This window comes from Pongo pygmaeus, chromosome 19, assembly GCF_028885625.2.
Source record: "Pongo pygmaeus isolate AG05252 chromosome 19, NHGRI_mPonPyg2-v2.0_pri, whole genome shotgun sequence".
NCBI lineage: Eukaryota > Metazoa > Chordata > Mammalia > Primates > Hominidae > Pongo > Pongo pygmaeus.
Window position 1 is genome coordinate 21,985,824 of NC_072392.2, and position 23,515 is coordinate 22,009,338.

At 40.8% G+C, this 23,515-nt stretch overlaps 2 pseudogenes; one reads left to right on the forward strand and one right to left on the reverse strand.

The window, feature by feature from the left end:
* The window catches only part of LOC129017765 (ubiquitin carboxyl-terminal hydrolase 6-like), a 51,617-nt pseudogene that overhangs the window by 3,026 nt on the left and 25,076 nt on the right, over window positions 1–23,515 (reverse strand).
* LOC129018420 (small nucleolar RNA U3) lies at window positions 5,726–5,831 on the forward strand (annotated as a pseudogene).

The following is a 23,515-nucleotide window of genomic DNA, read 5'->3' on the forward strand; positions in this document are numbered from 1 at the left end:
AACTCTTTATTTTTCCTCACTACTCATGTTTTCATTCCCTACTCTGCATATCACTTTTGTTCCTTTAATACTGACAGCATCTATATATTGATTCTAGCAGAAATATCTATTTCGTATTCAAGAGATAGTCCATTATTTCAACAAATGTTCCCCAGTTCTGTTGATATTCTGTTTCTAACTTTCATTCAAAGATTGAGAATGTTTACCTCACAGATGCTGTCATTGTAGCAGTACCACTTGCAGTTTGGATTTTTGGCATAAGTGACGTAATGGACCCCACTCAGAATTCCTGAATGGCACTGTAAGAGATAAGAGAGTGGAGGTATGTTAGTAGTTAACTGTACTATGGCCAGGTATAGCACTAGGAACTGAGCAGAAGAACACTGGTCATGTAAATGATCAGTAGGTGAGAAAATATTTTAGAACCCTCTAACTTTCTCTAAAACCAAAATAAGCAAAAAGCAAAATACAAAAGTCATAAGCTCCAAGTCTTGTGTGGATAAACAATCATTTTATAATGTAATTACTTTTATTATTATTATTATTTTGAGACAGGGGCTTGCTCTATCACCCAGGCTGGGGTGCAGTTGAGTGATCACAACTCTCTAAAGACTTGACCTCCTGGGCTCAGGTGATCCTCTTGCCTCAGCCTTCCAAGTAGCTGGGACCACAGGCACATGCCACCATATGTTGCTCCATTTTAAAATTATTTGTAGAGATGGGGTCCAGGCTGGTCTCAAACTCCTGGGCTCAAGGGATCCTCCTGCCTCAGCCTTCTAAAGTGCTGGGATTACAGGTGTGAGCCACCACACCTGGGCAGGCCCAGATTTCTATGTTAACTTTGTCTGTCACTAAGCTCAATGCTAGGAAATAAGCAGGACCTGAAAAATACTTGCTCATGAATACATGAAGGCAAGTGAACAAAACACAGGCCACTCTCTGAAAACCGTACAATAAACCACTTACTGAAATTGCATATAGATTATAAATAGGCTTAATATGAGTGTCTTCTCTTTGGTCATCAGTGCTGTCTTCTTCACTGTGGTTTCCAAGCTGACCATTGCTGTAGCCATTGCCACAGCCATTGCCACATGCTTCATACTCATAAGGGAATCCATTGGCCAAAGCAACCTCATGGTCCTGAGGAGTGACCAGCTCTGGTTGGCTGTCCCCCCACATATGCCCTCGGCTCAAGGCGTCAGCCAGCTCACAGATCTGCCCAGCCCCATTCTCTTGGCTGGCATCCAAGTTCTTCTTACTACTTGACAGTTTATTTTTGCTGCCAATCTGGGGCAGCCGGAGCCTCCCTTTGCTCCTCCCCAAAGTCCATGGGCTGCTATTAGGGCTGCTGTTTTTGCTGGAGGGACAGCTGGTTCCACTTTTTCTTGATGAAGAAGGAGAATCTGTGAACAGGACAGAAGATTCACAAATCCAAATGCCACAAAGTAAGCCAGCCCCAAATGCTAACTCTGAGGTTAGCTTCACAACTGTACACACAAAGGTAAAGACAGGGGAGTCATGACTGGCTACCCTTTAGTTCCTATTATGTAGCCAGTAAGTTACATTTTTGTCTTCTTCAATGCCGAGTCCCTATAAGCAACAATGTCCTGAAAATGTAAAGTACATTATAGGGACTCAGAAAACAGCAGAAAGATGATTTATGTCAGATTCAGTTGAAAAAAATCTAACTATTAGAGTAAGGAGTTTTCCAAATACATATTCCTCTCCTTTGTAAAATTAGACAAAAAATGTGACCACCATTTACTGAGTACTTCCTATTGTTAGGCATGGTACTGGAAATTTCTTGCTGTCCATTTTTACCTCTATGACTCACAAAAATCCTGTAAGGCTTTAAACTTTTTGGTTATAGCTTCTTACCCCTACCCTCTTTTATACCTTTAAAAATTACTGAGAACCTTTAGAACTTTTATGTGAATTTTATCTATCAGTATTTCCTGCATTAGAAACTAAAGCTGAGGCATGAAAAAGTACAATACATTAGCACAGACTTCATTGTCAAAGTGATGATATTATTCCATGTCATGTTGTCTCTTACACCATCGTACATCTGTGAGAGAATAAAAGTGAAAAGGCACATATTGTCTTAGTATTTTTATGAAAATAGTTTTGGGCCAGGCACAGTGGGTCACACCTGTAATCCCAGCACTTTAGGAGGCCGAAGCAGGAGGTTCACTTGGGCGCAGGAGTTCAAGCCCAGCCTGGGAAACATGGCAAAGCACCATCTCTACAAAAAATACAAAAATTAGCCAGGTGCAGTGGTGCATGCCTGTAGTCCCAGCTACTCAGGAGGCTGAGGTAGGAGGATTGATTGACCCCAGGAGGTCAAGGCTGCAGTGAGCTGTGATCTGTGTTGCACCACTGCACTCAAGCCTGGATGACAGAGTGAGACCCTGTCTCAAAAAATAAAAAATAAAATAAATAAATAAATAAAGAGCTTTGATCTTCTAGACCCCCTGAAAGATGGGGAACCTCAGAACTTTCACTATAAGGGGACAAGACAGCAGCTACCATTCCTGTTTACCATACATCAGGCACTGTGTGAAGTGCTTTACTTTCCATGTGTCAAACTCTCAACTCTGTAAACCTGGCATTATCTCCATTTTACAGATGAGAAAATAGATTCAGGGGGGCTGAATCTCTTGTTAAAACTTACATAGCTCAAATACAGATAGGTCTGATTCCAGATAGGTTCCTTCCACCCAACCAACCTGATGTTCCAGAACAGAAGACAGAGAAACATATGTAGCCTACAGGAGTCCCAATAAAGCAACTGCATAAGGCCCCCAGGCCTCACCTTTTGGGCTGCTGCTGATGTTAGGGCTGAGTGAGGATGGGCTTTTTCTCAGGAGCGTGTCCTCTTCCCCAGCCAAACTCTGCGCATCCACTTTCTTCACCTCTCTTGCCAGAATCCTGGGCTTGGAGAGCTCATCCCCCTGGGGTGTGAGTGGTTTATGCTGGCAGAGACCTGGGTCTTGTGGTACCAAAAAAGCACTTGGATCAAAACTTTCCCGAGGAAATTTGACAATTTTCTGTGATTTTATCCACTGATCGTTTACAAATTGAAATCGCTTAAGGTGAATAATCTGGAGAAGTAAAGGTAGAAAACATCACATTAAAGCGTTCTGAAGATACAAAATTTACATGGAAAAAACAAGTCAAATACATGTGAATGTTTGGGAATATATAACAGAACATTTACTCTTCATTATTTTTTAAAGACTTCAAAAATATGGTTTCATAAAGGCCTCTACAGAGGCCCCAGTGCACTGGTGTGCTTGTGCACACACACTCAACTCAGCAGTGTGGCACAGCCACATGACTGCGCAGTGGGTATTGCCTCCAGGCTCAGTTGCTCTTCTAGAGTCCACAAAGGGCTAGCCTAAGCTTCCACTCTCCACAGAGCCAGAAGTTCACCCTCTCCTGAAGTTCAAATTCAACACATTGTACCCCTTGTGGCAGTTCTCACATCGCACTGAGCAATTACTGGGCTACATGACTGCTCTGCTTGTTTTATTTGATGATTATATGAAAATATACACTTGTTAAAATTCATCAAACTGGATATTAAAAATCTATGCTTTTAATTGTATGTTAATTATACCTCAGTTTTTTTAAAAGGTCTCCCCCTCGGCCAGGCATGGTGGCTCACAACTGTAATCCCCACACTTTGGAAGGCCGAGGCGGGCAGATCACGAGGTCAGGAAATCGAGACCATCCTGGCTAACACAGTGAATCCTTGTCTCTACTAAAAAAAAAATAAAAAACCCACAAAAAATTAACCAGGCGTGGTGGTAGGTGCCTGTAGTCCCAGCTACTCAGGAGGCTAAGGCGGGAGAATGGTGTGAACCCAGGAGGTGGGGCTTGCAGTGAACTGAGATCTCACCACTGCACTCCAGCCTGGGCGACAGAGCGAGACTCTATCTCAAAAAAAAAAAAAAGTCTCCCCCTTCTCCCCAGCCACCTTGTCCCCAAGCCTGCCCCTTCCTTCTAGTTCCTATCTGTGGAGCTAGCTGACAACCAGTGTTATTAATTTCTTGTGCATCATTCCCTGGGAAGCTGTTCTGGTCTAAGAAAAACCTACGTTCAGCTTCACAGAGTAGTGTGACAGAGACATGAATAGAACAAGAAAATACGGCTGGGCACGGTGGCTCATGCCTGTAATTCCAGCACTTTGGGAGGCCAAGGTGGACAGATCACCTGAGGTCAGGAATTCGATACCAGCCTGGCCAACATGGTGAAACCCCATCTCTACTAAAAGTACAAAAATTAGCTGGGTGGTAGTGGTGCACGCCTGTAATCTCAGCTACTCAGGAGACTGAGGCAAGAGAATCACTTGAGCCTGAGAGGTGAAGGTTGCGGTAAGCTGAGATTACAACACTGCACTACAGCCTGGGTGACACAGTGAGACCCTGTCTCAAAAAAAAAAAAAAAAGAAAATACATATAAATATCTGATTAAAATATGCCAGTACCTTACAGTTACACTGATCTTAATGAATAGGAGGATTTGTCACTTCAAACTCTCCTGACAAACAAAAGGACAGTCTCCTAATCCATGAAGGGAGAAGGCAGAAGTAAATTAAATCTAAAAGAACACACAGGCCCTAGTGCACTGGTGTGCTTGTGCACACACACTCAACTCAGCAGCGTGCCACAGCCACATGACTATGTGCAGTGGGTGTTGGGGACTCCGGGCTCAGTTGCTCTTCTAGAGTCCACAAAGGGCTAGCCTAACCTTCCTCTCTCCATAGAGCCAGAAGTTCAACCTCTCCTGAAGTTCAAATTCACCACGTTGTAACCCTTGTGGCAGTTCTCACATCGCACTGAATTGCAGTTACTGGTCTACATGATTGATCTCTTCTTCTAGGTTATAAGCTCTTTAGGAAAAGGAACTACCAAATATTTGTAGAAGGATTCATCTCTGTATTCAACATAAAAACCTTGTACAGAAAGTATTTTAAACACTGCTGCAGGAAAAGTCTTATTCTCAAAAATAACAAAACCTCCTTGTTCATGTCTTCTTTCTTTTATGCTAGATTCCTGCTCTCTCAGAGGCAGGACTGTAACATACCAGAAAGGGTGGAAGACTCCAGAGATCCAGCTTCTTTGTTGCTAAGCAGTGGGTCTTACACTTGGAACAGTAGTACATCTCATTTTCCCCTAGCTCTTCATCACTGGTGAAAGAACGGAGACAGCTGTCCAGGTTGATGGGCTCAGCTTGCGCTCGCCGACTCTGCTCCACACTCTCATGCTCATCTACAACCTGTAGGTAGAGGGAACAGGAGGAAAGGGGCATGTGGGAAGGCATTTAAACTGGTGATCTAGCTATGCATCAACCTCTCGGTCACTCACCCTTATTTTATTCTATATAAGGAAAAAGAAAATACAACTGGCTGGGTATGGTGGCTCAGGCCTGTAATCCCAGCACTTTAGGAGGCCGAGGTGGGGGGAATTGCTTGAGTCCAGGAGTTGGAAACCAGCCTGGCCAACAGAGAGAGACCCTGTCTCTGTAAAAGAAAAATCTAAAAATTAGCTGGGCATTGTGGCGCATGTCTGTAGTCCCAGCTACTCAGGAGGATTGCTTGAGCCTGGGAGTAGAGGTTGCAGTGAGCTGTGATTATGCCACTGCACTCCAGCCCAGATGACAGAGAGAGACCCTGTTTCAAAAAAAAAAAAAAAAAAAAAAAAAAAAAAAAAAAAAGGGAAAGACTATACTTTCAGGGATCATTTCTATAGTTCGTTACTAGAGAAGTTTCTCTGAACGTGTAGAGCACCGAATAATAAATGGTGCTGGGAAAACTGGCTAGCCATATGTAGAAAGCTGAAACTGGATCCCTTCCTTACACCTTATACAAAAATCAATTCAAGATGGATTAAAGACTTAAATGTTAGACCTAAAACCATAAAAACCCTAGAAGAAAACCTAGGCAATACCATTCAGGACATAGGCATGGGCAAGGACTTCATGTCTAAAACACCAAAAGCAATGGCAACAAAAGCCAAAATTGACAAATGGGATCTAATTAAACTAAAGAGCTTCTGCACAGCAAAGGAAACTACCATCAGAGTGAACAGGCAACCTACAAAATGGGAGAAAATTTTCGCAACCTACTCATCTGACAAAGGGCTAATATCCAGAATCTACAATGAACTCCAACAAATTTACAAGAAAAAAACAAACAACCCCATCAAAAAGTGGGCAAAGGACATGAACAGACACTTCTCAAAAGAAGACATTTATGCAGCCAAAAGACACATGAAAAAATGCTCACCATCACTGGCCATCAGAGAAATGCAAATCAAAACCACAATGAGATACCATCTCACACCAGTTAGAATGGCAATCATTAAAAAGTCAGGAAACAACAGGTGCTGGAGAGGATGTGGAGAAATAGGAACACTTTTACACTGTTGGTGGGACTGTAAACTAGTTCAACCCTTGTGGAAGTCAGTGTGGCGATTCCTCAGGGATCTAGAACTAGAAATTCCATTCGACCCAGCCATCCCATTACTGGGTATATACCCAAAGGACTATAAATCATGCTGCTATAAAGACACATGCACACGTATGTTTATTGCGGCATTATTCACAATAGCAAAGACTTGGAACCAACCCAAATGTCCAACAATGATAGACTGGATTAAGAAAATGTGGCACATCTACACCATGGAATACTATGCAGCCATAAGAAATGAGGAGTTCATGTCCTTTGTAGGGACATGGATGAAATTGGAAATCATCATTCTCAGTAAACTATCGCAAGAACAAAAAACCAAACACCGCATATTCTCACTCATAGGTGGGAATTGAACAATGAGAACACATGGACACAGGAAGGGGAACATCACACTTCAGGGACTGTTGTGGGTTGGGGGGAGGGGGGAGGGATAACATTGGGAGATATACCTAATGCTAGATGACGAGTTGGTGGGTGCAGTGCACCAGCATGGCACATGTATACATATGTAACTAACTGCACATTGGGCACATGTACCATAAAACCTAAAGTATAATAATAATAATAATAATAATTACAATAAAAGAAAAAAAAAAAAAAAAAAAATTCCAAAGTACGTTAAATTCAAAACACTGTAAAAAAAAAAAAAAAAAAAAAAAAAAAAAAAAAAAAAAAAGGAAAAGAAAACACAACCCAAACTAGAGTCTGAGCAAATACAGCACCTACACATTTATTCACAAATGTTACATCGTAACATTCTGGATAAAATTTTTATTTATATGACCATAGCTTTTCTTGAAAAATTTTTGAATGCTTCAAAATGACAAAAACAAAAAGAATTGCATTTATTTAACAACTTTGGAATCCTATAAGGGATTACATGTGAGCTGGCCCTCAAGCCAGGGGTGCTGATAGTAAGCCATTTATTTTTAATCAGAATGCCAGAGCATTATTATTATGCTGCAGAGTTTACAGAGGCTAGGAGAAATAACATGAAACACAGAAACCAGAGCTGGATGAAATAAGGGCACAGAAATCTCACCATGAGAAGACAACACAGCAGAGCATGAAACACCACAGGGTACAACTCATTTGCATCTGATCCCATGTATCACAGAGTTATCAGAATACCAAGTCTATAATTATCTGTCTCCTCCCTCATGGGGCTTTTTTTAATCTGAGATGGCAACAAAAGGAAGAACAAGCTCAAGAGTGTGCTGCTTTTGTTGAGAAGGCCCCTAATACCCACCCAAACCTTTGGGGTCCTGTTAATCAGCATGTTAGGCTGTGGAGCAAGAAGGAGTTAAGTGTAAGAAAGGAGAGAGAGCAAAGAATGGGCGGGGTGCAGGGATGTATGTTGGGGGTGGTGTAGAATGAAGAAGAAGGAGAGAAGGAAGGATCTAGAGTGCAGCAGAGAAGAAAGAATTTTTCCCTCTCCATGCCTGGCTGCTACCTGACAAACAATCAAGAACCACAGAGCTGGGATCCTTCTGTTTGTCCCTCTAATGTATGGGAAGGTGGGTGAAGCATCAGGGTTATGAATGCTACCATAAGACTTCACACAGTATATATTTGTGTCCCAAAGCAGAGCCGGACCACAAGGCCCACACTGACTGCCTCTCTGTGGCAAACGTCACATATGTCCTTCACCCACCCTATTTATTGCTCCTCCCTTCCAGAGGTGAACTTCCTCCATGAATTTCCCTTCCTGAAACTCATGATGGGAACCTCAGGCTGCCTGGAATACAAATTGGCACAGCTCAAGACATTCAGCTTAGCATGGGTTTTTCAGGTGAGACTTTTTCCCTATATGAGAGTCACGAGGCTGTCAAATGCTGTTACAAACTAGCAAGGTTGGGTTTGATCATGCAGTTAAGGTTCTAGCACTGCATAACTATCCAGGCTAAAGAGCTCATTTAAAAAGGGGAACTTAGAGGAAAATTCTTTTTTTAGAAAGGGAAATCTGGCTTGGATTTGGGTTATAGACTTCTTTTTTGAGTACAAATTCTGTAGTAACAAGATATTAACTGTCATCATCTTTTGAACTGGTCACTCAAGGAAAAAACTGACGTGCTTCAAAAGGAAACATGCTGTATCATAGTTGTTGCAATGAGTAGAAAAAGGGGTGTATCATATACGATAGTGTTTCCTTTCTCATAGCCAGTTAAATATTATCTCTATTATCTCTACCAGGAATACTTTATGGCCAACCACAAATTAGAGTAAGCTAGTAAAGAATGTTGATTTTTATTGGCTATATTTTCTGTGGAACCCAGGTTACAGTGCTAGATGAAGACAGGGAGGAAAGAAGGCTGATAAAAAACATATTTGTGGACTGTACTGACAATAATTTCTATTTATCAGTAAAATTTCCCAAAGTGATAAAGATTTCATTTACCTCTTGGGATCTATGCTTAGATCCTCTACTATTGTTTAAACAGTCTATAAATTACTTATAGGCACCCTCTTCTTTTTCAGAGTTGCTTTAAAGCTCGTCTTAACACAAAACACAGGAAATGAAGTATTAGTTTTCATATAAGACTATTAAAAAAAAGAGAGAGGCCTAAGAATTTGTCTGGTTTAATTTTCTTTTTTTCTTTCTTTCTTTCTTTCTTTTTTTTTGAGACAGAGTCTTGCTTTGTTACCCAGGCTGGAGTGCACTGGTGAGATCACAGCTCACTGCAGCCTTGATCTCTTGGGCTCAAACAATCCTCCAACCTCAGCCTCCCAAGCAGCTGGGACTATAGGTGCACACCACCACACCTGGCTAATTTGTGCATTTTTTGTAAAGACAGGGTGACATCATGTTGCCCAGGCTGGCATCTAGTTTAATTTTCTGCTGAGGAATCAGAGGTCCAAACAGGAGAGAAATGTAAAGGATAAGAGTGATTGTCCCTCTATTTTTTTCTGATTACTAGGTATAATATTCATGTGGAAATTTTGGAAAGCAGAGAAAAATGTAAAAAGACAGGGAATCCTTTTATATTCTTAATACAAAGGCAACCACTGTCAAAATATTGGCAGATTTTCTTCTGTCCTTTTTCCTAAATAGTATTTTTTTCAATATTGAAGGTATTATTTCCAGTATATGCAACTTTATGTCTTGTTTTTAAAAAAATGTTCACATATCATAAGCATGTTCCCATAAATGTTAGCAAAAACTCCTGGTAATCATTTTCAACAACTGCATTATATTTTATCCAATGAATTCACCATGCTTTATTTAACCATTCCTCTAATGTGAGACAAATATAAGTTGTCAATAACTTTTTACTCTCCTAAAAAATGCTATGATGATATTTGCCTGCAAATTATGGAGTAATTACAGAGTATTCTCCCCTCAGATAAATTCCTAAAAGGGAAATCACTGGAATAAAAAATATAAAGCATATGGGCAATAATCCCAATTTAAACCATGGTATCTCTTTTGTCTACATGACTTTCTAAGCACATGCAGAAACTCTACATGTAGTGGAGCCCAGATTAGGCATATGGCCCCACTCCTTAGCAAGGCATCAATAGCCCTTCGTTTCCATGGTATCCTAAGTGCATCACTGAAAGTGGAAGTAGGGTGAGATTTAACAGGTCACGTAGGCCGTTTCCTATAAGCAGGATGTCCTAAAGAGCATTTCAGATTGCACACTGGATTTGTTAAAAAGGGGAAGAGATTTATAGAGCCGAATAATTTATCATCATTGACAGTAATGTCTTGTCAGAATAATGCCCTGTCAGATTTTGTGCTGACAAAGATTTATGAATCTATCAACTGGTAAAATTTTCCCTCCTTGCTAGTGAGCATGATCTAGAACATTAGTTTCTCTTCAGCTTTCTTTAGCTTTAGCCCAGTGATCTTTCATTTGACAAGTATCCACAAATTATACTTATTCCTGGCTAGAAAGGGCTCCCAGGAGCCTTGGTGTGTGGGGCATATTTTGGGATCTAAATAGGAAACTAGGTCTAGAATTTGTAATTTCCCCAGTCCTCCATAGAATAACAAGACAGAAAAGTCAGTTACCATTACTAACTTATCCAAAGGGAATGCTTTAAAAAATAGTAAAGGAAATTTCTGCCTATCAAGAGCCATAAAAATGCAAAAACCACTACAATTCCTCATGTGACTTAAGGAACTCCTTTGACTCTGTGGCTTTTACCTCTCTATCAGATTCTTAATGTCTTTACCTTTCAAATAATATTTGGTTGATTAAAAACTGCCTGAGGCAAACATTTTTAGGTATGGAGTTAAAATTATTTCTGAAGCAACATTTTCAAAATTTAAAAATTGCTCTGGCCAGACAGCGACAATAGAAGAATGTGAAGTGTGAAGAGTGGCCATTGAGATGTGCTCTTAGGTACCCAAAATTGAAACATTTCAATCCTTTCTCTAACTTTTCTGATCACTATGCCTATTAAAGGTAGCAGCTATAGCCCTGGGACACATTTGAACTAAGTAACTGTGGTTACCAAATGCTGCAACTTCAATAATATTTAACAGAGAGATGCTTATTGATATGTCATGGCCAGACACAGTTTTGTTTCAAGGTTCACTTATTAATATTTTTGAAATTTAATGCCTGCCATAGTTTGGGTATGGTTTATTTGTCTCCACCAAAATGCATGTTGAAATTTGATTCCCAATGTGGCACTGTTAGGAGGTAGGGCCTAGTAGGAGGTGTTTGGGTCATAGGGGTGAAACTCTCATAAATGGTTGGTGCCATTCTTGCAGTAGTGAATTCTCTTCTGAGAACTTAGTTTTCAAGAGAGCGGGCTGTTAGAAAGCGAGGATCTTCCTCCTGTTTGGTCCTCCCTCTTGCCTGTGTCTGTTCTCCTTTGATCTTCTCTGCCATGTTATGATGCAGCACAGAAGCCTTTGCCAGAAGCCAGGACCATGTCCTTGAACCTCCCAGGCTGCGGAACAGTAAGCTAAGTAAACCTCCTTTCTTTATAAGTTACCAGCCTCATGTACTCTGTTATAGCAACACAAAATGGACAAAGACAATGCCCCAACACAACGAACTCCAGAAGCTGGAAAATGAAAAAGCTCAAGCAAACATGTGAATATATTGGGTGCCATAGAGGATGCCAATGAAGGTTTTTCTGCTTGTTTTTAAATTGTCTAAAACAGAAATGGCATAAGAGTTACACTGGGGGAAATTTCCCATATAAAATCCACCATTTTATGGTAGCCCTAAATACTTACCCTTTCCTGGGACATTTGATAGCGAAGGTGAAGGGCTGTGGGGTCCCAATCCACAGCTATATAGGCATTTCCAGTGAAAACTCTGTCTTCCCCACAATCAATTTTACAGCCTCTGCAAAATCTAAAAAGGGGGGAAAGATCCACAGAGGAAGAAATAATTATGAAGGAATTTAAATTTTCTTAATAAAAAATATTCTCCCTTCCTACTTTTCTGCTTTCCTCTTGGGCCTCACAATTTGTCATGGGCTTCTAACTTCAGACTCTGATAAATGTAGGGATACTTATTAATAATTATTATCATTTCAGGGAATCATGCTTTTCACTTTTCACATCTTTATTTTTACAAAGTACTTGATAACCATCTGTTAATCACAGGAAGATGTGAACTTTATGGCAAATAAATGACATGGGAATTGACTGTTTGAGATACTACAGCATGCAAGAAATTCCAAATTCAGTTATTTAATGCTCTGAGGTAGGACAATTTATCTGGTATAACACCTAGCTCCTTGTTTGTAAAATGGCAGATTAAATAAATGCATATAAAAGTTTACAGAGGCCAGGCATGGTGGCTCATGCCTGTAATCCCAGTACTTTGGGAGGCTGAGGTGGGTGGATCACCTGAGGTCAGGAGCTCGAGACCAGTCTGACCAACATGGTGGAACTCTGTCTCTACTAAAACTACAAAAATTAGCCAGGCACGGTGGTGGGCACCTATAATCCCAGCTACTTGGGAGGCTGAGGCAGGAGAATTGCTTGAACCTGGCAGGTGGAGGTTGCAGTGAGCCAAGGTCACACTACTGCACTCCAGCCTGGGCGACAGAGTGACACTATGTTTCAAAAAAAAAAAAGTTTATAGAGTTGCAGGGGTCGGGTGGGAGATGGGGTAGGGGAGGAGGATATAATAAAGTCATGGTTCCAATGCCTACTTTATTAATATTATTATTATTTTTCTTGAGATAGAGCCTCACTCTGTCGCCTGGGCTGGAGTGCAGTGGCACAATCTGGGCTCACTGCAAGCTCCGCCTCCCGGGTTCAAGCAATTCTCCTGCCTCAGCCTTCCAAGTAGCTGGGACTACAGGTGCCCGCCACCATGCCTGGCTAATTTTTTGTATTTTTAGTAGAGATGGGGTTTCACTGTGTTAGCCAGGATGGTCTCGATCTCCTGACCTCGTGATCTGCCCGCCTCCACCTCCCAAAGTGCTGGGATTACACGCGTGAGCTACCACATCCGACCAATGCCTACTTTTGACTCAGTTTGCTAAGTCTATTGTAGTTCTCTAAAGGTGGACTTTAGTATCATTAGGCACTTTCCCTGCTGTAATGGCAATGACCCATCAATCTCTGTAACTCTTTAAAAACCAAGAACAGACTTCCAGCAAGGTCTAGTAAAGACTATGGTCTACTGTGCTCAGAACTGGCAAACTTCTTTATATTTAAGGAGAGGCTTGGCGTGGTGGCTCACACCTATAATCCCAGCACTTTGGGAGGCTGAGGTGGGTGGATCACCTGAGGTCAGGAGTTCGAGACCAGTCTAACATGGTGAAACCCCATTTCTACTAAAAATGCAAAAATTAGCTGGGTACAGTGGTGTGCACCTGTAGTCCCAGCTACTCGGGAGGCTGAGGCAGGAGAATTGCTTGAACCTGGGAGGCAGAGGTTGCAGTGAGCCAAGATTGAGCCACTGCACCCCAGCCTGGGTGACAGAGTGAGACTCCATCTCAGAACAAAACAAAACAAAAAAGGAGAGTTGAAGTTATGGAGTAATAAATGTTTATCACAAGCTATGAATTTGGTATGGACTGTAGTTTATAAAACCAGCTAAGTCTCAAAAGCAAAACTTATCTATTGACCTCAAAAGGAAGTGAAAAACTTTTTTTGAGACAGAGTTTCACTCTTGTTGCCCAGGTTGGAGTGCAATGGTGCAACCTTGGCTCACTGCAATCTCCACATCCTGGGTTCAAGTGATTCTCCTGCCTCAGTCTCCCAAGTAGCTGGGATTAGAGGCACCCACCACCACATCCTGCTAATTTTTGTATTTTTAGTAGAGATGGGGTTTTACCAGGTTAGGCTGGTCTCAAACTCCTGACCTCAGGTGATCCACCTGCCTCAGCTTCCCAAAGTGATGGGATTACAGGCGTGAGCCACCGTGCCCAGCCACAATTCTTAAGTTCCTCATTATTCACTATTTACTTCTCAAAATTGGAACTCTTAGGAAAATTGTATAATATCTAAAGCTGAAATTCTGCTAAAGTAATTCTTTTGCAGGTCACTTTACCTATACTGTGGGCACCAAGCACAGGAGTTCCCATATTTCTGCACAACTCGTAGAGTGAATGGATATTGATAGCCGATACTGTCATCAGGGAAAGAGAAGAGAACAAAAAGAGTGTAAGAAGCATTTCTGGTTTGAGGTCCAACTCCTTTTCATCTTCTCTTGAAGTAATCCTAGGAAGGGGCATTTGCTACAGCAGTATGCTCATGTTGACAGCTCAATGTTACTTACCCTAATCCATTAGCTGCAGCCCGGTACCAAATACACTCTGGCTTCCCATCCTCTACCTGGGCTTACAGAAGGGTAGACATATGACTGCCAGATGTCTCTAAGGGAGCCATGTGGCCCACGAAAATTTTACAAGATAAGCTAATCATGAAATCAAATACCAATTATCCTTCAGCCTTAATTCTATCAGAGGATTTAATTCACATTAAACTAAAATAATTAGATCTTTCCATGACAAAACACTGACACATTGCAGAAAGCTGTATATTTAGAAGTCTTCTTGAATCAGAATCGCTGATGTGGTACATGCTAAGTACTGCCTTAACTATTCAGAGTTATAAGCTACATACCATTTTTGGAGTAACTTCTTTTTTTTTATTATACTTTAAGTTTTAGGGTACATGTGCACAATGTGCAGGTTAGTTACATATGTATACATGTGCCATATTGGTGTGCTACACCCATCTCACACCAGTTAGAATGGCGATCATTAAAAAGTCAGGAAACAACAGGTGCTGGAGAGGATGTGGAGAAATATGAACACTTTTACACTGTTGGTGGGACTGTAAACTAGTTCAACCATTGTGGAAGTCAGTGTGGCGATTCCTCGGGGATCTAGAACTAGAAATACCATTTGACCCAGCAATCCCATTACTGGGTATATACCGAAAGGATTATAAATCATGCTGGTATAAAGACACATGCACATGTATGTTTATCATGGCACTATTCACAATAGCAAAGACTTGGAACCAAGCCAAATGTCCAACAATGATAGACTGGATTAAGAAAATGTGGCACATATACACCATGGAGTAACTTCTTTTCACTGCCAATGATTATGTCAAGATGGCCCTGTGAATTTTCCAACTTTTAAAAAAATTTACTCATCCTTGCCCTAACAAGGAGCAGTGCAACAATTTATACATATTATTGAAACATAAGCTGTACACCTTAGACATATATACAATTCCTACTTGTCAATTATAGTTCAATAAAGCTGGGGGTGGGGGAGAAGGAAGCAATGCAAGGAATATAACATAAGAGTGGCATACTTTACAGCTCATCTGGCAACTGATAGGGGTTATTACATGAGCTATTAAAGGTAATGAAACCACGATAAAGAATCACTGTAAGGGCAAAAGTGAGAATCACATAATCACATCTGGCATAGGAGTTCCCATCTTTCTGCATAACTCATCCAGTGAATGATCACTGATAGGCTGTACTGTCTAGTACCATGTCCAACTCAGGCCAGCAATAAGTGAGGAATCAAAAGAAAGATAATGGGATAAAACAATCAAGTAGCCCTCTCACAGAAAGCTGTGCAGCACTTCTCTTCTGAAAATTTCTTTTACCTTTTTGCTCTAACTGAATGAAGCCTGGCTTTCTTGAGAATCCTGCTCCCCCTGCAGACTTTTTCCTTTTTTTTTTTTTTTTTTTTTTTTTGAGACAGGATATCACTCTGTTGCCCAGGCTGGAGTGCAACAGCATGATTATGGCTCACAGCAGCCTCCACCTTTCTGGGCTCAGGTGATCCTCCCACATCAGCCTCCCAAGTAGCTAGGATTACAGGCATGCACCACCATACCTGGTTAATGTTTACATTTTTTGTAAAGACAGCATTTTGCCATGTTGTCCAGCCTGGTCTTGAACTCCTGGGCTCAAGTGATCCTCCTGCCTCAGCCTCCTAAAGTGCTGGGATTACAGGTGTGAGTCACCACACCCTACCCTCTGCACTTTTTATTCTCATACATTCCAGAACCTGGAGGTAAAATAGATCTCTTCCTTATTCCTATGCCACTTGTACATGATCTCTTCTTCCTTCCTTTTCTTAAACATTCCAGCTTCTTTGTAGCATGTGCTACTGAATTATGCCACCGGCTATTCCTCCTTGGAAGGTACATATCTTCTTTACTCACTAAAGATTGCAGTACCCAGTTCACTGTGTTTTTTCTCCACCATTTCTCCTGTTATTATTCTTGGTGACATCAACATCAATGCAATTAATACAACAGTAACTTGGTCTTCTCTCTTCCAACAATAACTTCCCCCACCCCATATGTAAACCCTCTCCAAATGTCATATTCTAGACCTTGTGAATACAAACTTTTCTACCTCCAAAATCTCAATTCCCAGTATCCTACTTTGCAACCACAACCTCCTATCTTTTTGGGTTACTTACTTATTCAAACATCTCTATTCTAATGATTCTTTCACCCAAGAGAAACCTCCAATCACTGCCCTGAAATCCTCACTTGCCTCTTTACCCACTGTCCCTGAAAATAATCACTCTTCTACATAGACCCTTAATTCCAGGATTTTGTCCATTTAATCTAAAATTTCAAATTTATTGACATAAACACTTAAGAAGTCGAGAACTATACAATGAACACCCCATGTATTCATTACCCAACTCTAAAAATCATCAACTCCAGGCCACTCTTATTTCATCCATAACTTTACCAAGTACCACTAAAATCAAGTGAGAGCTACCATGCCTGGCTATCTTCTTTAATGTCCGAAGGACCATTCTCTCTTTAAACCACTCCAATCTCTACTCCTTTATCTATACTAAAATAGCTTTCACAAAGATCACCAAAGACCATTTTATCAAATCCAGTGGGCAATTCCCAGTCCTCTGTAGCATTTGAAACAACTATCACTCCTTTCTTGAAATACTTCCTTCACTTAACTCCTGGTTTTCTTCTTACATTACGGGCTTCTCCTTTTCAATCTCTCTCTCTCTCTCTCTCGACAGAGTCTTGCTCTGTCACCCAGGCTGGAGTACAATGGTGTGATCTCAGCTCACTGCAACTTCCACCTCCAGGGTTGAAGTGACTCTTGTGCCTCAGCCAGCCAAGTAGCTGGGATTACAGGCACAAACCACCATGCCTGGCTAATTTTTTGCATTTTTAGTAGAGACGGGGTTTTGCCATGTTGGGCAGGTTGGTCTTGAACTTCTGGCCTCAACTGATCCTCCCACCTCGGCCTCCCGAAGTGCTGGGATTACAGGCATGAGCCACTGCACCCAGCCTCGATCTCTTTTGATGCGTTTTTTTCCCTTTTCAATCTCTAAATGTCGGAATGCATATGAACTCAGTTCAGAGTTCATGTACAGATCATGGGAATCTTCCCTATTTAAATCTCACTCTCTAAATGTCAATCATCTGGTCTCAGGGCTTTAAATACCACCTATTTGTTGATGACATTTATATTTATATCTCCAGCAGAGGACATTCAAGTGAATTTCCCACTTGAATATATAGTAGACTTCTTGAATTTAACTTCATTCCTGTCTTTTCTTGCCAAAATCTGCTCCTACCCCAGTTTTCCTTTTTCCATTAAATGGTACCACCATTCACAAACAATTGTTCAGGGTAAAAAGGCAGCCTGGGCTGGGTGCAGTGGCTCAGGCCTGTAATCCCACCACTTTGGGAGGCTGAGGTGGGATCATGAGGTCAGGAGATTGAAACCATCCCGGACAACATGGTGAAACCCTGTCTCTACTAAAAATACAAAAATTAGCCGAGTGTGGTGGCATGCACCTGTACTTCCAGCTACTTGGGAGGCTGAGGCAGAAGAATTGCTTGAACCTGGGAGGCAGAGGTGCAGTGAGCCGAGATCATGCCACTGCACTCCAGCCTGGCAACAGAGCAAGACTCCATCCCCCCACCCCCCAAAAAAAGAAGTCAGCCTGGATTTCTCTTTCACTATACTCCACATCCAATTCATTAGCAAGTCCTGGGAAAAGCCCTCGTCTAGAAGCTCTTTCATTCAATTACTTGACTTCAAATTTAATCTTGTCCAACTTTCATCTTTACTAAACACAACATTCATTAACTAAACTGCTTATCTATTATTTGCAGTTTTCCTTTAGGATTTATTTAAATCTTAAAATAAATACTTTAAATAATTATTTATTTAAATCTTAAAATAAATACTTTAAATAATTATTTATTTAAATCTTAAAATAAATACTTTAAATAATTATTTATTTAAATAACTTATTTTGGCCAGGCACAATGGCTGATGCCTGTAATCCCAGCACTTTGGGAGGCTGAGGTGGGCAGATCACTTGAGGTCAGGAGTTTGAGACCAGCCTGGCCAACCTGGTGAAACCCTGCCTGTACTAAAAATACAAAAATTAGCCAGGCGTGGTGGTGGGCACCTGTAATCCCAGTGACTCGGGAGGCTGAGGTAGAAGAATCACTTGAAGCCAGGAGGTGGAGGTTGCATTGAACCAAGATCATGCCACTGCACTCCAGCCTGGGTGATAGAGCGAGACTCCGTCTCAAAAAAATACAAAATAAAAATAAATAAAGAATTTATTTAAGTAAAGATTTATTTAAATCTTTAAATTTAAATCTGGCCAGGTGTGGTGGCTCACACCTATAATACCAGCACTTTGGGAGGCCGAGGTAGGTGGATCACTTGAGGCCAGGAGTTCGAGATCAGCCTGGCCAACATGGTGAAACCCTGTCTCTACTAAAAATACAAAAATTAGCTGGATGTGGTTGCAAGCATCTGTAATCCCAGCTACTCAGGTGTCTGAGGCATGAGAATCACTTGAACCTGGAGGCGGAGTTTACAGTGAACCAAAATCACACCACTGCATTCCAGCCTGGGTGACATATTAAGAATCTGTCTCAACAACAACAACAACAACAACAAAAAAAGATGTATTTATCCTAAGCCCTACCCTAATCATCAAAAGACCCCATATCATAACAAATAAGTAAAGAATTTTTTTTAGTTACCATAAAACAGAACTCTCATTTGTACCATGTTGGCAAGAAAATGATCTACAGGCTGGGTGCAGTGGCTCACGCCTGTAATCCCAGCACTCTGGGAGGCTGAGGCAGGCGGATCACCTGAGGTTGGGAATTTGAGACCAGCCTGACCAACATGGAGAAACCCCATCTCTACCAAGAAAACAAAATTAGCCGGGCATGGTGGTGCATGCCTGTAATCCCAGCTACTCAGGAGGCTGAGGCAGGAGAATTGTTTGAACCTGAGAGGTGGAGGTTGCAGAGAGCCAGGATCATGCTATTGCCCTCCAACCTGGGCAACAAGAGCAAAACTCTGTCGTAAAGAAAAGAAAAAAAAAAGAAGAAAAAATGATCTACAATTTGATTGAGATAAAAATAAGACATCATCACAATCCCAAAAATTATTCAGAGTAAATGCATTTACTAATCAAATAGAACAGTGGTACGAAAAAGGGAAAGAAAACAGAAAATGTTAATTATTTTAATCTAGATTTATGAAATTACTTCACGTTAAAATGACATGGTAAGGGAAAAAGAAAAAAGAATGACATGGTATGGAAATAATCCAACAATTATTTTTTGTATCATGAGACTTTTCAGAGTTCATGTATGTAATCACTCTCATCCTGAATTTCAGAGGACTGAGATTATACAAATTTCCTGGTGAATTCATACTCTACTTTTGCAACACAGAAGACAAGGATATTACTTGAAGCATTAGCAGGACGAATCCAGGCAAAAGATTAGAGAATGGAAGGATTATTAGACGCTAGAATGTTTGGCAAAAGGAAGCTGTATCCTCTCTCCTATTCCAAATATCAAAACAAATGGTTGAATTGTATGCTCTCTGAGTGGTTCTTCCAAGACTGATTAACTTGACATAGGCTGGGTTCTATAAGTCATGTAGAATTCATATAAATTATTTTTCTAGAGTTTGGAAACCACAGGTTTAGATGGATCCCCTGAACTCACCGATCCTGGGCAAGATTACCAGCTTCCTGAGGTGGGAGTGGGCTCACTAACCAGGATACTTGCATCCAAACCGCATCATATAGGTCTTTCTTCTGGGTATGTACAGTACATGGAACAATCAATGGCATTCCAAAGAGGCTGGGGCTATTCTCCTGAGGTGACAGGAAATACAGTTCTGTCCTCATCTGTATGTATAAATGAGAATAGAGAGTTGAGAAGACAGGCCTGTGATTCCTCCTTTTAGTTCTTCTAAACCTGCCAATGACAGGCATTATCACCGTTTCAAATTAGTCACTATCACATTCTTCTCTATGTTTATAAAACCATCTTTATTGACACAAAGACAACGGTTACAGTGGAGTCATTAAAAGCGCTGAGGTATTGCGAGTTTTAGAGTTGTTGCCTATTCTATCAAACTTGGGTTTCAGCAATTAATATATTCAAACGACAGTTTTCTCTGATAAACATTTCTCACATTCACTGAATCACATGTAAAAACTAGTAATAGCTTCATAGCTAAAGGCTTTTAAACAATTAAGACTCTTTCTTTCTCCAGAAAATATGCCAGTAAACTGGGTGTGGTGGCTCATGCCTGTAATCCCAGCACTTTGGGAGGCTGAGGCAAGAGGATCTCTTGAGCCCAGGAGTTTGAGATCAGAATGGGCAATGTAGGGAGACCCCATCTCTATAAAGAAATAAATACAATTAGCTGGGCATGGTGGCATGTGTCTGTAGTCTCAGCTATACGGGAGGCTGAGGTGGGAGGATTGCTTGAGTCTGGCAAGTTGAGGGTACAGTGAGCTGTGATCGTGCCACTACACTCCAGCCTGGAAGGTAGAGTGAGACCTCTCTCAAAAAAGAAAAAGAAATGAAAAGATGCCAGTGGGAAAATAAAAAAAAGACTCTCTCAACTATAGTTTTCTAGGGATATGCTGTTGATAGTGGTTGTTGCAGTGGCAATTCCCAAAGTTTTGGAGATTTGTGAAACCTAGTAATTCTATTTTGTAACAAGCTTATCCACCTTCCTAAAAGCAGTTAAGTGATTTTAATCTTTTTTTGTTTTTGTTTTTTAAATACAGGATAGGATAAAAGTAAGGTAAAGATTTTAAAAATTTGCTTTGAGTATGTTAAAGAGTTATTTATGATATTCCTTAATACAGAGATACTGCACAGAATTATCCTGGAAATGGCTGTTTAATAAACATTTAGTATAATGGAATGGTTGGTGGGAGTTGCAGGTTATCCAAAGCTGCTGAACCTTTGAACATTTAATTCCCTAAGAAGTTTGGTATTTATTTAGTAGTTAGAAAAGCTAAATCAACAACTTATCAACTCACTAGGGGTTAAGTTAGCTGGTTTCTAAGAAAAAAACCCTTCTTTATTCTGATTATTAAGCATTTTATTTTGTCATTTTCATTTAAGCTTAAATACATAATTTTAAGACCCTATTTCATATGTTACTATTATTATAAGACCCAGAGAAATCCAGACAGAGTTCAGTACAAATATTTTATAAAATTTTAAAACATAGCTAAACCCACACAATTTTCATCCTCTCATTAAGGAACTTCTCCTAGTGCCGTAGGGCCCATAGTTTCTCAGTTACTACTGAGATAAATTCTACTCCCAGTTATTAACATGGTTAGAAACTTCAAGCCAGGGCCAGGTGCAGTGGCTCATGCCTGTAATTCCAGCACTTCAGGAGGCTGAGGCAGGCGGATCATGAGGTCAGGAGTTCGAGACCAGCCTGGTCAATATGGTGAAACCCTGTCTCTACTAAAAATACAAAAATTATCTGGGCATGGTGGAAGGTGCCTGTAGTCCCAGCTACTTGGGAGGCTGAGGCAGGAGAATCACTTGAACCCAGGAGGCAGAGAGTACAGTGAGCTGAGATCATGCCATTGCACTCCAGCCTGGACTGGGCGACAACAGCAAGACTCTCCCCCCCACCAAAAAAAAAAAAGAAAAGAAAAAAAGAAACCTTAAACCAAGGGCTACTAATTCAGAGAAAAATAAAAATCAGAGGTAAAAGCGTACATTTCTGGCTGGATGTGGTGGCTCATGCCTGTAATTTCAGCACTTTGGGTGGCCAAGGTGGGTGGATCACCTGAGGTCAGGAGTTCGAGACCAGCCTAACCAACATAGAGAGACCCTGTCTCTACTAAAAACACAAAATTAGCCGGGCGTGGTGGCGCATGCCTCTAATCCCAGCTACTCGGGAGGCTGAGGCAGGAGAATCACTTGAACACAGGAGGTGGAGGTTGCGATGAGTTGAGATCGTGTCACTGCACTCCAGCCTGGGCAACAAGAGCGAAATTCGATTGCAAAAAAAAAAAAAAAGTATATTTCAAATAATTATCACAAAGCAACTAGCTTTCCATTATCACTGAGTTTGAGAAACAGAATATAGTGAGCACTCAAAAGCTTCCCATTTGCTTCCTCCAAATCACAAATTCTCCCTTCCTCACAAAGGTAACTATTATTCTAAATGTTACAGTAATCACTTTCTTGCTTTTCTTTACAGTTTTATGTCCTTTGCAGAAGTCAATAAACACTAGATTTCATTTTCCCTGTTTTAAAAGTTTTTATATTTATAAATAGAATTACTTAATTCGTTTTTTTTGTTGTTTGTTTTTTGAAACAGGGTCTAGCTCTGTCATCCAGGCTGGAGCACAGTGGTGTGATCTCAGCTTGCTGCAACCTCCACTTTCTGTGCTTGAGAGATTCTCTTGCCTCAGCCTCCCAAGTAGCTGGGACTACAGGTGTGTGGCACCATGCTGGCTAATTTCTGTATTTTCTGTAGAGATGGGGTTTCACCATGTTGCCCAGGCTGGTCTTAAATTCCTGGGCTCAAGCAATCGGCCCACCTCAGCCTCCCAAAATGCTGAGATTACAGGTGTGAGCCACTGTGCCTAGCCTAATTCTTTTTTGTCTGGCTTCTTTCCATCAACACTAGGTTTATGAGATTCATTTATACTGGATATAACTACAAATCCACTCCTTTTCATTCCTTTATAATGTTCTATTATCTTAATATATCTCAACTTCCCAATCCCTTTTACAACTAATGGACATGTAATGTGTTCATTTTGGGGCTACTATAGATAATGCTGTTATGAATATTCTTGTACATATCTCCTGGTACATATATCTTTTGGGTGGATACCTACAGGTAGAACTGCTTATCTTTAACCAGAAAATTGTATTCCAAAGTAGTTGTATTAATTTATATTCTCATCAGCATGGTATGAGAGTTCTTGTTGCTCTACTTAGCAACCCTGCCAGTCTGTTTAATTTTACCTGTTCAGGTGAGTGCACTGATATCATAATATTGTTTTAATTTACATTTCACTGATTACTAGTGTTGTTGATCACTTTCTTTTTTTTTTTTTTTTTGAGATGGAGTCTCGCTCTGTTGCCCAGCCTGGAATGCAATGGCATAATCTCGGCCCACTGCAACCTCTACCTCTGGGGTTCAAGTGATTCTCCTGCCTCAGCCTCCCGAATAGCTGGGACTATATTCGCCCACCACCACACCCAGTTAATTTTTGTATTTTTAGTAGAGACAGAGTTTCACCATATTGGCCAGGCTG